The sequence below is a fragment of the Coptis chinensis genome, chromosome 5, assembly GCF_015680905.1.
Source record: "Coptis chinensis isolate HL-2020 chromosome 5, ASM1568090v1, whole genome shotgun sequence".
In the NCBI taxonomy this organism is placed as follows: Eukaryota; Viridiplantae; Streptophyta; class Magnoliopsida; order Ranunculales; family Ranunculaceae; genus Coptis; species Coptis chinensis.
The window spans coordinates 19,604,603-19,609,773 of record NC_141460.1 but is presented as its reverse complement, the minus strand read 5'-3'; positions in this window follow the sequence as shown (position 1 = coordinate 19,609,773).

Sequence of the window (5,171 nt, the reverse complement as noted above, 5' to 3'; positions counted from 1 at the left end):
AGCAAGAATACTAGACAAGATTGATACAATGGCTGCATGCAATGATGGAGGTGTTATGGACACCAATAATCCTGAAGCTATCCAACCCATGCAAGCACAACAGAGGAAGAAGCTGAGCGATTTCTATTCGCCAATCATTAGAGACCCACCCAGCAGTATTGTTTTTCCAGAGATTGAATCTAACCAGTTTGAACTTGGAGCATCAGTAATCTCTATGCTTCCAAAGTTTAATGGTTCAGACAATATTCAGCCATATGTCCACATGAACAAATTTTTATCAGTCCTCAGAACTTTCAAGAACCAGAATATCAAAGATGAGAGTATCAAGTTGATTCTTTTTCCGCTCTCACTCGAAGGTAAATCCTCTGAATGGTTAATTGCACATCCGATCAATTTAATAGATAACTGGGAAAAGTTGAGAACAAAGTTTATGAACAAGTTCTACCCACCCCAGAAGACAGATGTCATGCAGCAAGCCATCAACAATTTCAAAAGGAAGGTGACTGAAGAATATCATCAGAGTTGGGAGAAATTCAATAATCTGCTAGTCTCATGTCCACATCATGGATACGACAAGAGCACACTAGCTCATTTTTTCTATCGAGGCCTTTCGATGATGAACAAGCAAATGATATAGTCAATGCACAAAGACAAGTTTACATCAATGGATAGAGAGGAAGCTTACAACTTTCTCGAGAATTTAGCTGAAGAAACATAGCAGTGGACTACTAGCAACGAGGATGTCGCTAGAATAGAGGGGGAGCCAAAGCAATTTGGTTACGAAGCACATGAACAATCAGATCAAGAACTGAAGTCTACATTGGACAGCCTGGCCACTAGAATTGAAACTCTGAGTAAGAAATTTAACCAGTTCTCTATGAATCCCTCCAAGATCAACAAGTTTCAAGCTAAATCTCTCCCAATCATGCAAGCTAGCCAATACTGCGAAGTCTGTTCGGACACTTCCCATGCAACTCTAGAACGTCATGGTTACTGTCAACATGCATTAGTTGGAGAGTACAATGTGAACTCATTTCAGAGGCCCAACCAAGGTGGTAATAACTTTCAAGGAAATTATTGGAGACAGAACACTGGACCCCCAGGTTTTCAAGATCAAAGTTATATTCCACAGATAAGTCAAGCTTCACAGTTGATCCCTCAATAACAATTATACTTTCAATAGAATTCCAATACAAGTGGAGAGTTAGTGCCTGATCCTAGGAGAAATTATGCCGCACCTGCCAACCTGGAGAATGCTATTACTTTGCTATCACAAAAAAATCAGAAGTTTGAAAGTGTTCTAGAGCTTCTTGCATAGTCTCAGCTCATTCTCCAGCAATCTCAGGCAAGTCAATGTTCTAGAATGGAGTCTCTAGAGGCTATGGTCGACCAACTCACCACTGCTTTGTCTGTAAAGACACAAGCCACTTAACCTAGCTTATTGGAACCAATATTGAAGAGTGAAGATGTATGCCACATTGGGACAAATTTTAGTACTGATCACCACCATGATCATGTCAGCTCAGTTACTACTCTCAGATCAGGAATGAAGATAAACAACAAGGTTGACTTACCTTCTCATGATGACATTGCTACAGAGCAATCGATCAAGATTTCAAATGAAGTTCAAAAGGAAGTGGGGAAATCCTTTCAACTCTCATTTGTCAAGATAACCAAGACAAGATATGCATGAATGCCAAAAAGAAAGAAGAGCAGACACATGCTGATGTGTTTGTACCAAAGGCACATTTTCCTATGTTGTTTGCTCAAAGCAAAAAGGACAAGCAATTTTTAGAGATGAATGAGGCATTTGAGAAAGATAACATCAATATCCCCTTTCTCAAAGTGATCAAGCAGTTGCCATCATATGCCAAATTCTTGAAGGATGCATGCAACATAAAGAGAAGTACTCATGTTCCAAAGCGAGCGTTTCTAGCCGGACAAACAACATCTATTATCCATCCAAGAAGCTCCAGTTAAGCTCAAAGATCCAGGAAGTCCTACAATATCATGCAAGATAGGAGAAAAATTCACGGGTAATGCTCTTTTAGACCTTGGTGCTAGTGTTAATCTCTTGCCATATCATGTGTACCAAGCATTGGGCCTGGAGAACCTAAAGCCTACACAAGTCAAATTGAAGTTAGCTGACCGCTCTACCAAGATTCCTAGAGGCATAGTTGAGGATGTTCTTGTTCAAGTAGCCGATTTCTACTATCCAGTGGATTTCATTGTGATAGACACCCAGGAGGCCTTTGAAAAAATTCCAATTATTCTAGGCCGACCTTTCCTTGCTACCGCAAAAGCTTTGATAAATTGTCACTATGGTGAAATGAAGATCAACTTTGGTAAGATGTCCATGGACATAAATATCTTTCACTTGTTGCATAAGGATTGTGATGACACCGAAGGTGGAAAGGTGTACTTCCTTGATAGCATGATATACGAATCCTTCCCATGTTCTTGGAATCTCTACAGAAAATTCAAGATTTAAGTGAGCATAATGGAAAATTGGCAGAGAGAGTATCATACCTTGAGAAGATGAACTCTACATTTCAGGATGAACAACAGACTTCTGCCTAGAAAAATCAGTTACTAGAGAATCAGCTTAAAGAAGTTTTGGAAAAACAACAAAATCTAGATACTGAAATGAGTCTTCTGAAGCAGAAAGTGGACCATATTGATAAGAAGAATTGCACTACTGAAGCTTCTTCTACACCATCATTATCTGAACGAGAGAATTATGTGAACCAGTCTACTGCCCACCTTGAGCACAGTCAGCAAGACATCCATTATCATTATTGTGGTGGTAAGGGCACATTAGATACTATTGTCCTGTTAAAAAGAAAGATTTTTGTCAATCTTCTACACAGAGAAACCACAAGCCTATCACACAATCATCAGACCTGAAATAGTTCAAGGTAGAGAAGCAACTTCACCAGCAATCTTTCCAGCATATCAAGGAGTATTTTTGACAACCCACAAGGTGAGACCTCCTCGTCCTCCAAACATTCATCAGATTTGGGTAAGAAAATCTGATCTCCTCACTCCAAATTGATAATGCATGATATATAGTCTTAGGGATTTGACTTAAAAAGACCTAACAAAAAAAAATGAAAAAAAAAAATCTTGGTAAAAGGAAATGTTCTTATTTTTGGGATTAATTTTGATATTCGGCATCAATGGCAACATCTTCCCTTTTTCTCATTCATTTCATTTACTTAGTTTCTATACATTGAGGACAATGCATATGTCAAGTTGGGGGAGGGTGTACTTGAGAAGTACTTGAGAAATGAATTTCAAAAATTAGTTTTCAAAAACAAAAATATTTTTGTTTCTATATCGCATTCCATGAGAAAAAAAATGATTTTAATGATGAGTCTGGGATATAGATTCTATACTGCTTAGTGTTGAGTTTGATAAATAGTTGATATTATTGATTTCATTACCGCTTATACTATTTATTATGCTCGGACATATTATTTGTTGATAGAATTCTTTATCAAGGCACCACCACCATAATACTTGGTCAGTTTTGTGTACTTTTGCTAGAAGAGAGATTTAAACCCCTAGTAAACTGGAAGTAGAATTTTTAGACATAGCTCGTGAGACCTGAGATTTATACCCATTCTTTGGAGAGTTCTTACGAAAATCCGAGTCTTAGTGACTCAACATCTTTCAGTTCTTTATGTCATTGTAATATAGTCTCATTATTCGTTGATTTTCTTAATCACGAAGTGACATCAACTGGGGAGATAGCCATTAGGTTTTGTAGTCTATTCGAAACAGAGTATCATACTAATAAGTCAAGTAGTGAACCCATTTAGCCTTTATCCTACCTAGTAGGACCATCATGTTAAACCCTTTTGAGCCTTACAATAAGCCATTTTCTTTCATAAAACCATTTACCCTTTACCCAACTCCAGACAAGGAGTATAGCCAAAAACCTTTATTAGCCATACCCATATATTTCTGAGAATACGAAGGGAACAAGGAGGAAGAATGAGCACAAAAGGAAGATTACAAGAAAATATCAGAGAGATACAATGAAGACCATCATTCTATTCTAAGTGAAAGAAACTAGTGGAAAACAAGCATATCCAGTACTAATCAAGGATAAACCACTAAGTTTAAAAAAAAAAAAAAAAAAAAAAAAAGAAGTTGAAATAAATGGATGGAAAAGCTAAGACAAAGGAAGAATTTTTTTCTCTGTCTGACGAATTTGAAGAAATCTTCCAAATAATGAAGCAAAACCCTTAGTGTTTTTCAGAAACAACCTTTGAATCCTTTTTACCTTTCCTTCATAAACCAATACCCAAGCCAAGTTACAACCCATGACTTATCATTACAGTATGGTACGAAATCTAGAATAGGTGAGAGGATGCTAAAGTGAAGGACCCGACACTTTATATGTGATTGACATTCTTTCCATGAGACTAATTTCATCCAGAAGTCTATTTTTCAAGGTAGTATGTGGGATGTTCGTATGCATTATTCTTTTCCCCACATACATGAGGTAAAATAGTAGACCATCTTCTGAGAGATTCTTTTTTGAGAGTATGACCGGTGAGGATTGAAAGTAGAGACTATCTACCTATGGTAAACTAGGGATTCCGTTTCTTGGATAGGAGAGTATAGGAGATTGACTAAGTACACACATAAGCCTTGATTAAGAATTTTGTCAATTTTTACTATCTCCCATCATAATCTATGAGTCTTTGCAGCAATGTAGTTAGCAATGGAGACTGTCTGTTAAAGTAAGCACTAAGTGGTTAAGGAATTTCTCTCTCTGAAAAATACTATCATTCTTGAACATGCTATTGATTGATTTTATGGGTATATCACCTGAAAACCCTCACGAGACTATAACTCGTCCTTTTTGGGGAACTTAAAGGTTTAAAGCCTTGTTGCATATGGTAAATGCAATCGCGATGCCTGCAAAAATGAGTTAGGATTTTATTTTTGTTATTAGGATGTGATTTTGATCACTTATTTTTTTTTTATCTTATTTGCTAAGAGACTAGCAAAATGCTAGTTGGGAGTTGTGATAAGTGCTCAAAAAGTGTTATTTAACCCTCGATTATGCCTCTTGTTTAGCCATCTTAGTGGATTAATAATGTTTGTAAGTTATGTTTTATGATTCTACAGGTGAAAGAGAGAGTTTTGTGGAATAT